Raw genomic sequence first — 17,284 nt, 5'->3', positions numbered from 1 at the left:
GCCCGCCGCGACCCCGCCCGCGGCAGCGCCAGCCGAGCGCCGAGCGCGCACCCCGCCTCGCCAGCCGGGCGGATCTGCCGCTCGGGCATCGATTGCGCAGGCCTGGAGGTTCCTCTTGTGTATCAATGGGAGGCGGGCGCGGCGGCGCGTCCCGTGCTGCGCCCTGAGGGACCCGGGTTCGGGTCCCGCCGCCACCTTCGAGTCCCTGTCCTGCATCCGAGGGACACAGAGCCTGAGGTCAGCCGCTCTCCCGCAGGCAAATGCTGGCCTCGTGATGCCACTTCCAGTCGGGCGTTCCGGTGTCGCTCCAGTTCGAGGAGAGATGGCCGTAAACTAAAGCACGAGAATTTCTAAAGCACGAGAATTTCCACCCCGACATGAGGAAGAACTTCCTCACATGAGGGTGGAAGAGCACTGGAGGGAGGTCCCTCTCTGGAGACAGCCCAAACCCGCTCCCGTGTCACCTGCTCCAGGTGGCCCTGCCCTGCCAACCTCGGCAATTCTGTCATTGTGTTTCCTCCAGCCCCTGGGGGTAACAGTGGGGCTGCTGACAAAATCAAACAGCGATTTGATAAATTAAATCTGTATTTTTATTTTTCCCTACTCACGGTAGATAATTTTCCTCTACTATCAGCAGAGGGCATTGGCTCTGCAGCTTCCCTGGAAAAACGCAGAGAAGAGCGCTGAAGTTGCTCCAAACCCTTGCCAAGTATTTGTCATTAATTTTATAGAAATTTGGAAATTAGAGTTCAACTAAGGCAGGATGTGCAGCCCCGGGTGGGCTTGAGGCAGCTCGCAGGTGTCACCCGGAGGTGCACACATCAGCCAGCCTGAGGTGCTGACACCCCTTGTGCCCTGTGCTGCCCTTCTCCAGGCTGTCAGAACCTTGAGGTGCTGACACCCCTTGTGCCCTGTGCTGCCATTCTCCAGGCTGTCACAGCCTGAGATGCTGACACCCCTGCTGCCCTTCTCCAGGCTGTCACAGCCTGCAGTGCAGGGTTTGCCTGGCACTATCACCGTGCCCGGCAGGACAGGATACATCGCTGTGTACATCACTGCTCCCGGGTGCATCGCTGGGGATTTGGGGAAGGAGGAAAAGAAATCTCTGCCCGGCACTAGATGGTGCTGCGAGCACACAGCCGGGTGCTCCACGCAGCGGGATCTTTGCTCTTGCTGATCACTCCTCCCAGGAGCTCTTGGTCCAGACATCAGCGGTTCAGAGGCAGATCAGTGCGTTTGGTCCCACTCTGGGGAAAAATGGGGAGAAAACCCCATTCTGTGGTATTCAAATTCTATGAACAGAGAGGGACATAATTCTCTCTCCCAGGATTTTTCCTGGACAAGCATGGAGAGAAGAAGAGAAAACAATTTTTATCTCTATTTGCTGCTCCTGTTGTTCTGCACCTGTGGATTGTGTTATGGAGATTGTTTACCAAAAGTGGTTTGTTAACTGGACACTGGTGAAAGTTGTTTTGAGTGGTTAGCCAATCACTCAAAGCTGTGTCCTGGCTGTCATGAATTTTTCTTTAGTATAGTATAATATTCTTTAGAACAATATCTCTTTACTATGAAATTAAATATAGTATTAGTGTAATATAATATAGCTTAATAAATCAATTGCTCAGTCTTCTGAATCATGGAGTCAGAGCCCATTATTCCCAGTGCCAGGGGTTTGCCTGCTTCTACCATACCATTCATCTGGAGAATTAATCTGCATGACCTGGTGGGCTGCCCCTCACTCTGCCTGGCACCTTTGCCAAGGGTTTTCCCTGTTTGAGAGGTGGAGTGCCATTCACCCCGTTCAGCAGAACTGCTGCCACCCTGCTCCATCCCAGGGCATCCAGGAGGAAAGCAAATAAACAATTAAGGGTTGCCTGGGAAGAGTTATCCTAAGTGAAGTCAATGGCCTGTTTAAACCCTGATCCTGCCTCTGTGAGGAGCTGACATAAGAAAGGACAAACAACCACTAGTTGATCTTCCAAATATTTCCCAGCCTCACTAGATTTGTGGTTTAGGATTTCCTGCATGCCATTATCCTGGGGGGAATTTTTCTTCCAAGGATTTGTCCAGTTTCTCTGAAAAAAGCTCTTTTGTTTATATCTTATTTATTTATAGTGTTTGAGCAAAAGAGCAATGACTGCTTGTTGGTGTTTCCTCTGGCTGGGGCCACTTTCACTCCTAGGAAAGGCAGCCCAAACACCAAAATGCTGCTCTGCATCTTGCAGCCTAGACACTTGCAGAGGGTCTGTAAGATGTCATGAAGAGCTGTGCACAGATATTCACAGGCTTGCAAGCATGAAAACAAGCAAAGAAAGTAACTGTAACAAATGGCTGTTCTAAGCTTTAACCTTTTTTTTTTCCCCAGTTATGAATGCATACTACATTAATACTAGTCCAAATGGGGTTTAGTGGATTTTCTTTGTTGAAAGGGCTAGGTGGTTCTGCTTGAAAGGATCAGGCTCAAAGCTCTGGGCACTTAACCCTTTCAGCCTTACTTAAGAATTCCACAGGAGTTTGTCTGGCTACAACCAGTGTGTTGCTTTGAAACAGGAACATCTAAATAGCAGGAATTACGTTGTTATGGTTCTTCTTATTGCAGTGCAATTCCCTCTGTGGGCTAAGTGTCGTCCTGATTTGTGGTGTCAAGAGTTGCCAGATCATGTTAGTCACATAAATCTATTGATCTCAACAGAGCTGCCTTGCTCTGTCTTCCCAAGTGTGACACGTGGATCACAGCACATCCCTTTATCCCGAGGCAGTGGGGGACCAGTGAGTCAGTGCTAACACAAACAGCACTGAGGACACCAAGTTTTGTGACAAAACAGGGAGTGCTTTGGTAACCAGCTGAGAGAAGTGGCATCTGCAAGGCCACTTTTCTGGGGAATCATTATCCCTTTCCGTAAATCTAGTTTTTCCAAAGCCCTCATATTTAGCTGCTGGGTTTTACCAGAACCTGCACGCAGCAAGGGCATTTAAAGAGAGAAAGACCTTTGTGATCCCTCACATCCCTTTCTAACAGTATTCCCATCTCAGTGGACTGATGACTTCTGGGATCCTGTTGGATGATGAGTGCTGCACCAACGTGAGAGACCAATGGTTTGTTTTTCCTCTCTGTTACCCAAAGAGAACTCGTGGTTGTCTATTGTATTTGCTGGGAATGTCCCAATGAAGGCAGGGATGATGCATCTGACTCCATGTTCTCAGAAGGCTAATTTAGTACTTTATGATACTATATTAAATTAAATAATACTATACTATACTAAAGAATACAGAAAGGATACTTACTCAATGCTAAAAAGATAATAATGAAAACTCGTGATTCTTTCCAGAGTCTCGACACAGCTTGGCCCCGACTGGCCAAAGAGTCAGAACAATTCACAGCAGAATCCAGTGAAACAATCACCTGTGGGTAAACAATCTCCAAACACATTCCACATGTGAGCACAACACAGGGGAAGCAAATGAGATAAGAATTGTTTTCCTTTTCTCTGAGGCTTTTCAGCGTCTCAGGAGAAAAATCCTGGAGAAAAGGATTTTTTCAGAGGATGTGAATGCCACAATTGTCCTCAGAGGTGTTTTGATTATCTCCATATACTGACACTGAGATGCCAAACTGGCTGTTGGTGCTTACAGAGCAGCACTTCCCAGGAAAACCAACCCAAATCTCACACATGCCCATGGGCTCCCACAGCTTGCCATGCTGCAGACAGGAGCCTAGGTGAGGAAGGGGGTGTAATCAAAAGGTCTGCTTTGCAGGCTTCATCATAAATGTCAGGATATTTGGAATTTTTTTTAAAGCCCCTGTTTCTGCAATCTCACCTGTAGGATGCTCCCAGTAATTTCTGTTCTCCAGAGGCAAAATACACAGAAATGGTAAAGAAGAAAATAATGGCCCAAGAAATCCCAGCTCTGGCAGTTTTGGGTGTCTCAGACTGTGAAATTCAGTGTCAAGCATTCAGGTGCCTGGCTTGTGACTTCAGGGCACTACAAAGAATTACATTTTCTTTTCTGGGCCATTTTGCATTAGATTCCTCTGAAAGGCAGAGGGAAATAGGTCAAACTCTGGTACCAGGAAGACATCAGTTATCTCTTTAGTGTCACAGGACCAAATGCTTCCCCTCAGATTGTGCTGGCAAAACCCTGAGCACTAAATCTTCCAGACTGTCTTGCTTTGGGCTCCATTTCTGACACATGCTTGAGATATCTCCTTGCAAGATTTCCACCCTGCTAAGCATCTCACAAAGGGTGAGAAAATGTTGGACATATACAGGGAACACGATTGCTTACAGCCTGTGGGGGAGTCAGAACTGTTCTTGCTCAAGCCTGGATTTGTTGCTGCAGGAGACTTTATATTATCTGGTGCTTGATATCTGATAGCTTGAGAATTTTGCAAAAAAAACCCCTTCAGTGCTAGGTTATCCTTTCTGCATTGATGACCCACTTTTTCATGCCACTGCACATAATCAGTGTGGCTGAGATGACCCTGTTTGCATCCAGGCAGGAGGCTACAGGCAACCACTGCTGTGGCTCAGCTGTGCCTTCTTGCTTATGCAAGTGATGATCCCATTGGCATCCCTGAGACTGCACCAGTGGGAAAGGGATGTGAGATTGTGCACCCCCCATCTAACTGAGCATACCACTGTCTTTCCTTTCCATGGAATAAATCAGAGGGCTTTTCGTCCTGTCTGGGCGTTCTAAAATATGTTTTGAATAGCTTAATAACTTCCCGTGGTTGCAACCACCTGTTGGATAAACAATCTCCAACCACATTCCAAAGCAGCAAAACACAGGAGAAGCAAATGAGATAATACTATTTTCATTTTTCTAGGAGGCTTCACAGTTTCCCAGGAGAGAAATCCTGGGCAAGGGGATTTTTCCAGAAAATATGACTGCCACAGTTCCTCTCTTCTTTAGAAAAGTCCCTCAAATAAATCTGCTTTTTCAGCTTTCCAGATGCCCAGGAAAGTACATGTAGAAAGAGGAGGGGTTGATAGAGGAGAAACTGCATTTCAGATTGCCTGGGAGCAGGACTGAGTAGCTTTCTCTCAGTAAATTCAGTGGTGTGACTAAGTATCCTGAGTCTGGGGAAGATAATATTCCAAAGCCAAGGCAGCCACAGTACTTGCCACAGTTAGTACCTGGGAGCTTGCCAGGCTTTGAGGTTATTCACCCTGACATTATCCCCACATAGGAATAAAGACTGTGCCATTATCCCTGTTTTACTGTCCCCATGTGGCAACTGAGACACAAATCACTATGCAATGAAATTAGAGAGTGGGAAATTAAAAAAGGGTAAAAGGAGATTTGTTCTCATGGCAAGTTAATTAAACTGGAGCCTACAGCCAAAGGCAGATGTTGTGGCAAAGTAATGCTGAAAGGAATTGTTTAGAGTTCTCCTAATTGCAAATGTTAAAAGGGACATAAAACAGTGAGCTTTGGAGATAAAGTCCATACCTAATTTGTGATGACAGTGAGGAGACATAACTTGGGGAAGAGATGACCTTCAGTCTCACCATGGCTCCTTCCCTTGAAATGCTCAGCCCAGGGAGCTGGAGACAGAGGAGAACTTGCTGCATGGGCAGCTGCAGTCCATTCTTGATTTCTGCTACCTGCCAACAAGAATGAGAAACCACACTCAAGGAAAAAGCAGAGTCTCCAAAACCCTGAGCTAATCCCGCAGTCATTCAGTCAGCCTCTGGCAGAGTTTGTGAGAAATGATGGTAAACTCCCTCATGGGCTACCTGGCTACCTTTTTTGTGTGGCTGCTGCCCACTAGCTTGCTCTCCCACCTGTGTTCCCAAGCACCATCTTTCCCCTCTGTAGTGCAGTGGGGCTGTTAACCATCCTGCCTGTGTGGATCCACTTGTACCAGGCTCTGCTGCCAAAGGAAGGAGGCACCAGCTGCAGCACTGAAAATGTTCAAGAGCAGAAACAAGGAGAGAGATTTGGAAAGTTCATGCTCAGAGATCTGTGTGTGCCAATCCCCAGCCTTATAGAGGAGTTTAATTAAGGATGGCAGCTTCCCCATCTGAAGCTGTAATCCCAAATACATGTTGTCTCCACATAGGCTCAAAGCCAAGCTGTGAGAGCACCCCAGGGCCAATGGCCACATCCCTGGGGTGGCAGATACCTGCCCTACCTGTGCCATCAGTCTGGGCATCCTCTGGCCCAGAAGAGCTGCCAAAATACATATTGGGTAGCATAAGAGAGCAATTGGGCAGCTGGAGAGTCTGCATATGTTCCCAGTTTGGGTCCTTGAAAATGAATAAAGAAAAGAAAACAGAAAAGCCAGAGGGCTAAAGGGGACAGAGTAGCCAATGAAACTCTCAGTAGCATTGTGCTATTAGGGTAAAGAAAAAAATGACATTTCTGCAGTCCCATGGTAGATTGAGGCTGCACAGGCTCTTTGCAGAGATACCACAGCCTCTGAAACAAATCCACCTTTGAAATGGGGATTTCTTACAGCATTCTGTTAAAGAGCAGTGAAACTGCACAGGGCATTGAAACAGGTCCAATTAGTGACCCATTAGTCCCCATAATTTATCCAAATCTAAATCCCACCTGATTTTGATGGACACAGACAGCTGAGACTTTGCTGTCCCAGTGCAGCTGAAAGCAAACTTTGCTTGTACCCACACTGGCTCCTTTTGTCAGGCAAAGGCCTGAGGCATTTATTTGGGTCCTCTGCAGCTCTGCCAGGTGAGCAGCAGGATGTTTTTTCTGGTCTTTGACCATCCATTCTGTGACTGATTCCAGTAATTCATTAGGTGCAACAAATGAGTGGTGACAGTGGAGGCTACACTACCCCACAATTCATCTCCCTTGCCTCTTGCTGAGAAGGTTTCCTGTTACACCAGGCAGAGCTGTCATCATCACTCTCCTTACAGGCTCTCTCTCATTCTCAGTTGCCTCCAGACAGAAATGTGTCCAGTCCCAGAAGCTGTGAATGCCCTCTTTCCTCAGTTGCCAAAAATCTGCATGGCACTACTTGCCTATAGACCCCTGGGTTTAGCTAAGAGCTCAGCAGTGGTTACAATATTTGGAAGTGCTAAATATTTCTACCTGAGTTATAACACGCAAAAAAGTCAATCTAGCTCCTCTGAAACCCGTTGCTTTCAGAAAACTCTGAACTGCTTGTAAATGCCATAATGAGGAGCACTGACCACTTATCTAATAAAATTTGCTTTCTGAAGTATTTCTTAGCTCTATTACAATCACACAGCAAGTATCTCTGAGCATGGATTTGATATTGGCAGTCTTCTTTTGAATTGTGTATTCATGACAGGGAATCTTAGTTCTCCTTTGTGACTAATTACTGCTAGGGGATATCCTAATTAAATGATCATTTGTTTCTTTGTCCTAATAAAAACACACTAAATGCATCTGATGCATTCACAAATATGCAAAATACTCAGTCCCCAGTCCAGGTAGCTCTCATTTATTCAGGTTTCTAATTCTAAAGACCCCGTTTACACAATGGATGGCACAGAGAGGGAAGGCTGGCAGAAGAGCCCAGGAGCCCTGACTCTACTCCCCTCATCCTGGAGAACAATGTTAACACTGAGGACTCATGCTCCAGTGTTGCCCTAATTAGAGCAAACCAGCTACAATCAGACAAACTTTATTTGCACTGTTTGTCGACAAACTATGCATAAAAGACACCACAGAGCAAAAGCACACAGGGCACTGGTAACAGATAGCATAAAATAAAGCAAACAATGATAAAAATGACTGCTTGATAAACACATCAGCCTGGCCAAAGGCAACACATTTCAGAGGAAGATGTTTTCAGTAAAGCTGCAGCAATCTCTGCAGCCACCAAGTGAACTTTACAGAGGATTAGCAGTGCTGGAAACTGGAGTCCTCTTTTCACCCAGAATAAAACAAGGGCAGTACAAGGCCAGTATTGCCACTAATACACCTTATTTCTGGGCACACCGAGCTCTTGGAGGGGGTAGGAGGGGATGCCCCTCTTTGCTGAGGTCACAGTCAGGGGCATTTAAGTCAGGAGCTTAAATGCCCCTGACCTCCCCCAGCACTGCTGGCTGTGGTCCAGTGCTGGGGAGGGTGATGCAGAGGGCAAGCAGCTTTTGCCCTCTTTGATGCACTGGTTGCTGCTTCACAGAAACCACCTTTGGCTTTTCCCACAGTTTGCTCAGCAGGGCTTGTCTACAGGTGCTGTCTCATCCCTGCTATAGCTCTGCCTGAATTAGGGAGTTATTCTCCCCTGCCCTAGGGTCAGCTTTGGCTGAGGCCTCATTGCTATTCTCAGCCTCCTCTGCTGACCCCACGGTCTGCAGTTACACTTCACAAACTGCTTTTGGAAAGAGCTGTCCTCCTTTACAGTGTCAGCTAACTTCAGGGACCAGCAATCATCAATTTCACTGAAGAACCAGCAAATCAATGACCTCTGGGAGACATCCTGGAGTCCTGTGGTCTTCTTTCTATCAAGGCTGCAAGTGTAGCTGCTAATTTGTTGTTCTGTGCATGCCTGTCTCAGTGGCTGCTCATTAAGTGAGATCTGTCATCGTTACTGCTGATGGCAAGAAATGTTCAGACCCCCCACTGAACTGAGAGTCTCTAGGAAAAAATGGAATATGATAACTTTCATTATCTCCTTTTCAAACACCAGGAATTCAGTGACCAAAGCCAGCAGGGAATGTGGATCAAGGAACTTGCATTTCCTAGCCAAGGGAAAGCATATAAAAATCAATTAACTAGGGCATGAAATAGTTGTGGTTCTCCCAAAGGAAAATACTGTTTAGCTTAATTGTTCTGCAACTAGTGTTAATGAGTTATCATGAATCATATTTCTATTTACATCCCCAGGAATCAAAATATGCCAGAGTGTCACACTGTATGCTTCTCAGGACAAAAAAGAAAAAAGGAAAATAAACGTACAGCAGCACTTTGGTTTCTACCAGCTTTCATATGGCATAGCTTTCTTACTGCTTCTCAATTTTTGGCCTCCTGACACCTCAGAGGTCAGAGCCTGAGGTGTCAGGAAAGCTCTGACTGAGCTTTCAGCTGCTGAAACAGGCCCTAGTCCTGATGCAGCAATGTTTCTGAGCTTGCTCAAGTGCACGAGTCTGCTATGCCTGTCTAGAGTCAAACATACACTTAACCAGTCTGTAGGATCCTTAAACCTGACCCCCAGCACATATTTCCTTCCTGGCTCTGCTTTACACACCATTTATCAAGGTAACTCCAGCACCCAAAAGTGTGAGCTTGAGCAGGAGAGCAGACTGGCTGCAGCTCTTCAGATGCTGGAGAGTACAGCTCCCAAGAGACCCCTCACTCACAGCTCCTGTTTCATGGACATCTCTCTCATGATCCCACATTGCTGCCATTGCCATCAGGTGACCAGTGCAGGCAGCCAAGTTCAGAGCTGCCCTTGAAGGCTGAGCACAGTGACAGAAGTGCAGCCTTTGGCTCTGGATTTGGCTTTGACTTGTCACACCTGCCATTTCTAAAGGGATCTGCATTCCTGAGGGGATCAGCACTTACCATCACATATCAAATCCACCTGGAAGGACAAAGGGACATCTCAGTCATGGCCCCCACAACGTGTTGGGGCATTTACAGGGTTTTTCAAAAGAAATTTGGACAAATGATTTGGAAATCTGTTTGGAGAGGTTTCCCTTTGGCTCCTCCCAGTGACATATCTGGTCTGAATTCATTGATCTGTACAAAGCTGTGAGCCATGTTTGACTCTCAGATCAAACATGATTCTTGTACATTTTTGATCCTCAGTGAACCAATGATCTGAGCCAGTAGCTCAGACTCACTCAGCTGGAGTCATAATATCTGAAGTCTCAGTCTGGATATGCATCCTGCAACTCTGTCCATCTTTTTTAATTCATGTGACACAAACTCTGTTAATTGGGAGTGTTTTGAGAAGATGGAGCCACACCCTTTGGAGAGGTGCACAGCGGAAGGATGAGTGGTGATAGATTTGAAACAAAAAAGAGGTTGTGGTTTTGATGTGAAGAAAAAAGGATTATCATGAGTGTGATGAAGTAATTGAACAGAGAGGCTGTGGGACCTCCATCCTTGGAGATAATTCAAAATTCAGCTGAATGAGGCCCTAAGCATCCTGTTGGTGCTGGACTAGATGTGAGCAGAGGCCAGCAGTGGTCCCTTTCCATTCACCCCAGCCTGTGACTCTGTTTTGAAGCATAGCAGCACATGGTAAAAAATGTAATAATTTCCTGGGGTTTTTTTAATGGAACAGCAATTCTTGTGTTTCTGCTGAAGAACTGAGGGAGTAATATGGCATTTGATATGCCACCAAGGAGAAAGAGACAGAAACTGCATATAAGCCTAGAGATCAAATCCTATCAGTAACTGAGCACATGCATTGAGCTTAATGGAATTTGAGGCTGTCCATCATTTTGTAATATCAGGTTTTAGGAAAGAGAACCAACACGAGATCCTCTTCACACTAATGTGCACGGCAAAATGTCCAGCAGGCTCAGTGAATGAAGCAGGGGTGGATGCCTCAATTTTCAAGCTCAGCGTGTGCATTGTGGAGGAGTCTGACACAGATGCGTGCAAAGTGCTTCACCCCATCCCTTTTTGTAGCTAAAACCAGAAAGCCCTTGCACAAAGGTGGCATTGTGCCTCCCTGAAGGGAAGCTGAAATTGCAACCATTTCCCTTCACTTCCCTCCCTGGTGGCCTCAGCTGCTCTGGATGGCTTTCTGACTTCCAGTGACTTCTGCAGCAAAACCTGTTTTCACGCTGGGCTTCAAAACCTGCTCAAACTTTTCTTCCTCGTGGGGAAAGATACAAACACCAGCTTGTCTCTTTTCTGTCAAGGAACATGCAGTGCCAGAGATGAAGCATCAGATTCTTTATTCTCAATTGAGGCTAATTAGTGTAATTAGGAAAGAAAATCCACCGGGTATTTGAAACAGAAATTGCCTGAACTCAGAATCAGAGCAGCATTCTGTGAAGGAACTGGACTGCCTGATACAACCCCAGAAGTTTCCAGATGCTTCTTTGGATATCTCCTTCTTGGGTAATGAGGAAAGCCTGTTGAAAGCAGCTTCTTCAGCTTGCTTTACAAGCAGCAGAACTCTAATCTCTTAAGAACTTACAAAAAAATCCCCACACTTGCAGAAAGCATGGTTCTGCCCTTCTGAGCCTGACCCCTGCCTGATACTCTTGTGAAAAATGCCAATCACTTGTTTTAAAATTTTAAAAGTTTAACAGTAATAAAATGGTTATGAAAAGAGTAATATGAATTAGAGCAATAAGAATTTGGACAATCAGAGGTTGGACAATAAAGGACAATAAAAAAGTAAAGAATTACAAATGTTCAGATGCTTACCTCTTGAAAGCACGGGTCACTAACAAAGGATTGACTCTTAAAAGCAATAGCCTGTTGCATATTCATATATCTCATACATGATTCAAAAATTCTTTTCAAACAAAGGTTGTTGTCTGGTTATTGTCAACTTCCCCCCCTTCATCTTGTAAATCATGGTCAGACTCCATGGAGCCTGCAAGGAGACTAGTTCTTCATGATTAGGAGGCAATAATTTTTCTCTTTGGGATCTCAGTGTCTTGTTGCTGTTATCTCTGTGCGAAGAATTTCTTGATTATCTCATCTCTTTCTTGAGCTAGTTAAAAAGTATCTGACATAGCATAGTTTCTATGTTAACATTATGTTATAAGCTAAAACTATATTTGACACAGTACTTAAAAGAATTTATACATTATAACTTTCTAACATAACACATATAATACTCATTTTAATATCTGAGAAAAGCCAATCACAAAATACACATTTTTCACACTCTACCTATGGATGCTGTGCTCTGTGGGTAATCAGAGCACCACTGGTTGCATCAAAACAAGAGCTCCTACTTCTCCAGCTGGTGAATCTTGTCCACAAATCTGAGTTCTAGTACAGCATTCCTCCTATGGTAGATGCAATGCTTTTGGGAGTAAGAAATTATCACATCTGGCTTTTAGAAGCAGGGGTTTGGTGTTGGTAATATGAAGAGCAAGATGCTACAGAGAAATATATCAGCAGATAAGGAAGAGGATAAATAGGAGGAGGGTGAAAAGGAACAGAAGAGAAACACAGAAAAAAGAGAACTATGAAGGACAATGTAAGATCCAGGGCTGGGCTGCAGAGTAGCACTTCCCCACGTCCTAGACATAAATTTGAGTCTGGGGCTCAGGCTCTGGTACTTCCTTGAGTTCTGAGAGATCCTCAGGATCTGAGACCCACATTTATGGCTGGTGGCAGGTTTTACAGCAGGTCAAAACAAACTTCACATCTCACTGCAACTTGACTGTGGAGAAAGATGCCTGTGAGCCCAGACAGAAAGCTTGTGGCCTGGACACAATTCTTCTCTTCTATTCTCAGATATTCTTTTTTTTTTTTTGTGATATGAAGCTAAATTCCCTTGCTTAATGGTAAAGATCAAATGGATTTGTACTGAACAGACGGGAGAGGTATTGCATAAGGACTTGTTCCTGTGTTCTTTGATTAGTCTGCCTATTAGCCTTTATCTGAGACTCTTGGAAACACCAGCTTTCTATCAAAAGGAAATGTCACTACTTTAACTAATATACATTTTTATTTCCTTTGCAAGAAGCTCTAATTAACTTTTTTTTTTTTTCAGTTCAGCACAGCTTTAGAATATTTAATGTCAGGCAGTAAAGTTTCCATATTGGCTTGCAAAGGAAATCTTGACTCACAGAGATTCTCATCAGGAGAAATAAAAGGCAGACTATGCCTCCCTTTCCTGCCCTGCAGAAGAAAGAATTTGTCTTGGTGTAGCTCTGCTAACCTATTCCACAGGTGATTTTATAACTGAAAGGAACTTTTTCCATCCAGTCCTTCCTGAAAGACTCCAGGTGATGGGAGTGCTGCCTCCAGCACACACTACCTCCAGCATTCTCATGCTCCACTCAAAGAAATGCTGAATCTGGCAGGCCTGTGGCTCTCCCCTGTCCAAAGTCAGGGAAAGCTGCCAAATACATGCAATCAATGTTTTACATTTTTCCCCAGCTAAATAATTCTCCAACTTTACAGACCAAGCAAGAGGCATTAAAATTGCATTGCAGTACTGAATGCCAGACCCTCTGAAACAGAGGACTTAAAATGATAACAAATCTATTGAACACTTGCTTAATCTTGTGTCTTTGCTTAAACTCCTCAACTGCAGACTTCAAGTGTAAGCATAAGCTTTGAGATAAAGCAATTCCAGTATTTGCAGAATCAGGGCCATCTGAGGCACTGTTCCTATTCCATGACAGTCCATGTAATGTCCAGATTTTAGCCATCTCCTGCCACCCCATGGCAGCCTGATGGCTGATGCAAGATCTGTCTGAGAAACATTATTCTTAACCACTATTAGGGTTATTATTAACATCATAATACACTTTATAGGAAGGCACAGACTGCCACATGCCAGGAAACTCAAAAGGATTTTTTTTGAGGACTACATTCAACAGCAAGAGTTTGCCAGATGGGAATAGATCCCACTCACCTACCGATTATCTTGTCCACCTCCACCTTATTTAGGGAAAGGTCTGAGATTTTGAGCTGAAAGAAGCTATAGTAATGCAAAGCACTACCAGGAACCAGGCAGCATAGCTGAATAGTCAAGTTTTTCTCAGAATGGGGCCACACAAATGTTAACAGGAATCCCCAGGGTTATATCCCCTTCCCAGCCCTGCCTCAGTGTGAATTGTTACTGTGAAGTGTGAAGATTTCCATCTGAGTTAACTTTTTTTTTTTTTAAACACAGCAAACACTGCTTTTATCTAGGGGAATATCTGGTAATCTACTAAACCACTTACTGCCTGTGCAGATCGTGCAAGGAACATTTGAATACAGCTAATTGCTAAAAATAGCCCCATTTTCAGCAGCAGAGGAGCTGGCAGTTCTTCCAAGCCACGTTAAAAATACTGCTTGAGTGTGACTTCAGCAGACATGCTGCTGCCTGTGCTGCTGCCAGAGTGAGTGGGACTGCCTTGTCCCTGCCTGGGGTTTCCTCCAGCCCGTGACACAGCTCGTGGGTCCCAGGGCGAGCCGCGAGGTCTCAAAACGTGACTGCAGTGGCAGCCACCTACCTCGTGCCTGTGGCTTCCTCTTTGCAGATCTGCGTGTTTCCCACTGTCAGGACATATCCCTGGCTGTTAGGCCAGGCTGGATGGAGCCCTGAGCAGCCCTGGTGTGGTGGGAAGTGTCCCTGAAGTCCAAAGTGAGTCCAAAGACTCACTGAAGTGTCTTTGGGGTCCCTTCCAGCCCAAACTCTTCCATGGTTCTAGCACCAGGCTGCAGTGAGCAAAATTTTACTTATCATGTGGGAACCTTTTGGTGTGCAAGCCTGAGGATCTGAAGGCAGAGAAATGGCAAGCTGGTGGCTGGCTGACATCTGCTGATGAGGAAGAGCAGCAAGTCCCATCTGCTGAGAAGTCCAAGCAGCCGTGATCTCTCTGGGCTGGGTGCTCTCCACTGGTAAGGGAGAAAGGCTGTGACAAACCAATGACTGACATTTTTGTGGGAGACATTTTGGTTATAATAAAGTTTAATAAATATGGGTAAAGTCTTTGGATTTTAGGAGGCAAACCTAATTTTCTAAACAATAGCCCCATTCTAATTTAGAATCAAAAGATCACTATTTTTGAGGTAGAAAGTTAGAAGCGTGAGGAGCATGCAATTTTCAACCAACATTAGCAGGAAGCCTTTGAAAAAAGCTGTTTTCTGCTACTTAGGATGATGGAAGTTGTGCAAAAAGTGCAAGTGCTGTGGTTTTAAATCCAAACCCATTCTGTAGTTCTGCTTCAGTACCAAATCCTGTTTCTGATTTTACTCCCAAGTCATCCTTGGCTGCTCCAATTTGCCAGCCAAAGAGCCACAAAACGTCCCAGTCCCCAGAGGCTGTTAATTAGATTTAATTTTGCTTTGCTGCCTCTCAGAAGTACAGGATTGGAGGCAGAAAGGTGCAACTGATTCTGGATTCTCTGTGTGAAGCACGGGCTGGGAGCTGTTTGCCCCAGCTTGAGCTCTTTCCCAAAGGTACATGGAAAGTGTTTGCTGGGACCTAGCAAACAGCAAAAGCCCCAGAGAGACCAGTAAAACTGGCCCTAAAAAACAGTGTGGCCTTCAAAATTGAGCTGTAATTCTTTCTGCCAGGTGTATTTGTAAATTTGATATCAAACTAGTGAGTAGAGCTTTAGGAGAAAAGAAAGAAACAATTTACAAAACAAATGTGCTACATTAACCAAGAAAGGAATTCTGTATCTTCCACTCAGTACAAGTTCCAGCTGAGCATCCATGTTTTATGGGGAAAAAAAAAAAAGCCATTTTAAGAGAAGCCATGCTGGTCTTATAAATAAAGACCAGATCCAAGGTTTGGATAGAGGGGAAAGAATAAAAAAGGCTACTGTTGATGAACCTAAAGCCAGAAAGGAACCAGACTCACTGAAGCTCAGGCTGGGTGGGATGAGGTGACACCCTGCTGCACAGCCACTCGTGGGATTGAGTGTCAGAAGCTTTTCAGCAAAGGATTCTCAATGCTGGGACTGTGACTGTAGCTGCTCCTGCTGCCCTCCCAGACGTCCCTGTGTGCAGGACTGGAGGAGGAATGGCTCTGACAAAGCAGGGGGAGCCTTCCTGGGGGGAATTTCTGCCAAAAATCTGGCTAAAATTGTGGACACATCGTGTTTCTAGCAGTGATGGGCTACACTTCAGAGGGCAGACACACAGCATTTATTTCAAAGACAGAAACCCTGATCATTCAAGAGGGAAGTCTGCAAGCTCACAAGGGAGCTTGCTGAGCAGCAGCAGAAGGGGTTTGGAGCCAGGGACCAAAGCCTCCCCTCTGACCCTGCACAAAGGCTGAGCTCCAGGGTTGTAGGCACAGCACACTGTGAAGATGAGCCTGGCCTAGCAGCAGTGTCTGCTTATTGAAATATCCTTGAAACATTCCTATTCCTTGCGTTGTTCCCAGAAAATCCAATACACTCTGCCTGGCAAAATTTCTCACATTAATTGCAGTGACATATTGATCACTAATTAAACCTAATGATAGCTGTTGCTGCTAGCTAAATGCAGCAGCTGCCCAGCCTGGGTGCTGCAGGAACACAGACAATCTCTGCTCCTGCCTCAAGGACTGCTCCTCCTGATTTAATATGCAAAAATACCAGGATTTTAAATATTAAAGCTCAGCAGATTAAATCAGTGGTGTTACACTGAAACTGTATAACAGGCAAAAATTACCTCAGCCTCCCCATTGTTGCACAGTGACTGCTCACACTGTCTCCCTCCCCTTCTGCCCCTTCCACACTGTGGCAGGGCAGCAGCCTTTCCTTTTCTGGTCATATCCCAGACACATGGCAGTGGTGCCAGGAATGCAAATTCCCATTGCTGCCACATGGATGCAAAACCTTTTATAAATGGGTTTGTGCTGACCAACTCCCTTAGCCCCCTTGAGCCAAGAGTACAGGCACATCTGGGACTGAACAAAACCCTCCCAGTTCAGCTGGGGGCTGACAGAGCTCAGGAGCACTGTCATGTGCTTCAGGGGACAAGCAGATGAGCTTTTTCCTAAAATAACACACATGCATCACGCGTGCACACATTGAGCATCTCTCAGTGTTTCCCCTCAGCTGAGATTTGTTTTGTCCCTACTGCCTAAAATTCCTTCTCCCTAAAAAAATACCCCCCCTTTCCAAGCCCATAGCACACTTGCACCCTCACAAAGGGTTTTTGTTAGTTAATGGAAAGAAGTGTGATGATTAGAGAAGATTCCATTAATAAATTAACACGTTCCATCAAAGGGATCTCAAAACATTTCTGTCAACACATTCTTCATCTCACATCAGCTGAGCGAGGCAGAAACCAACAGGATCCCCTCTGCAAAGGGGAAAAGTGAAGCCAAGAGCCCACTGCATGCCAGTGGCAGAAGTCAGGACCCTCCAAGTCCCTGCCCCTTGCTCCAGCTCCTGGCTGAGCTTCCTGCTGGTGACAAATCAGCTGCACGCGTGCTACAGGAGATGACAAAGTTATATAAGTACCAAGTAGCAGGATTATGGGTGTGGGGGAGAAAGATCTCCTGGGGAGAGGGGACATTTTGCATCAATCACTCCCTCCCCCACAGCCACCCACCAGCTGCAGGGATTTTTCAAAGCACTAAGGATGAAGCCGTTTGGTACATTTTAATCAGTTTCTTACCCCATGGAATTGTGGTAGAAGCGTTGCTTAAAAATAAATAAAAATAAATAAAATGTAGACACAGGGCAATTAGGGACTTTGT

At 45.3% G+C, this 17,284-nt stretch overlaps 1 long non-coding RNA gene across 1 annotated transcript in view; it reads right to left on the bottom strand.

Annotated features, from left to right (window-relative positions):
• Positions 1 to 5,460: 5,460 nt before the first annotated feature.
• Positions 5,461 to 17,284, bottom strand: part of LOC120506011 — a 50,284-nt gene continuing 38,460 nt past the window's right edge. Inside the window, exon 3 of the long non-coding RNA XR_005628397.1 lies at positions 5,461 to 5,609. This is a non-coding gene — a long non-coding RNA (uncharacterized LOC120506011). The remainder of the gene's footprint in view (positions 5,610 to 17,284) is intronic.

This window comes from Passer montanus, unplaced genomic scaffold (assembly GCF_014805655.1).
Source record: "Passer montanus isolate IOZ18808 unplaced genomic scaffold, ASM1480565v1 scaffold37, whole genome shotgun sequence".
In the NCBI taxonomy this organism is placed as follows: Eukaryota; Metazoa; Chordata; class Aves; order Passeriformes; family Passeridae; genus Passer; species Passer montanus.
Note: the sequence above shows the minus strand (reverse complement) of the source record. Positions and strands in the feature narration are given on the sequence as shown.